An 841-nucleotide genomic window follows, 5' to 3' on the forward strand; every position below is an offset into this window, starting at 1 on the left:
AATGGTTTTGTGAAGAAAGTGTATATATTTATGATTATGATGTGGTAATCTAGAGAGAGAGTTGATTTATTATATGAAGATTTAATATAATTAGTGCAGTCATTTTACATGTTTGTTATACAACCAATAGAAAATTTCTTAGAATATAGATTGAGATTTTGACTAGTTATTCAGAACCACAATTGAATATAATGGAAATTTATTATTTCAGAATAAACAGATTTATTTGGTGATGTGTATTGTATTTTTCTGTGGGGTGGAAGGCATGAAACTTTAACTTAGAAATTATTGTAGTAATAAAAGAACAATTAATAGTTCTAGCTTAATGACTGTCTCATTATTTATGTTCATGTCTGTATGATTATGGCTAAGGTAATGGGATATTTGTGTAAATTTCTCCATCATTTTTCACATAGAGATGATTAAGAGATACACCCTTCAAGGGGAATCATAAAAGCCCACAAAATCATAATTCTTATATGCTTGGTAGATACGGTATACACTTGAATATGTATACTTACTGTTAACTTTTCTTCTCCATATATGTGTAAAGGAATCTGCCAGGTCTTATTAGAAGAATGATTGTGTTTTTGCCTCATAAAATTCTAGCTTGTTGCATCCTTGTGGTTATAATATTGACTAGTAATTAGTCAGGGAAGTTACCTCAATCTTACCTTTTTTTAATGGAAATCAGTATGTGTTAGAAAACTGTTTCATAATTTTACTTTATACAGAAATTTATGGGAGAATAAAATGATTATGAATTTTACATCAAGACCAGTTATGCATAAATGAAAGCCTTTTAAACATATGTAATCCATCATTATTATTGCATTTCTTT

General features: G+C 28.1%; 1 protein-coding gene across 1 annotated transcript in view; it reads left to right on the forward strand.

The window, feature by feature from the left end:
• LOC119594092 overlaps positions 1-841 on the forward strand; it is a gene marked incomplete in the record, with an annotated part of 59,988 nt that overhangs the window by 46,255 nt on the left and 12,892 nt on the right.

This window comes from Penaeus monodon, chromosome 33 (assembly GCF_015228065.2).
Source record: "Penaeus monodon isolate SGIC_2016 chromosome 33, NSTDA_Pmon_1, whole genome shotgun sequence".
NCBI lineage: Eukaryota > Metazoa > Arthropoda > Malacostraca > Decapoda > Penaeidae > Penaeus > Penaeus monodon.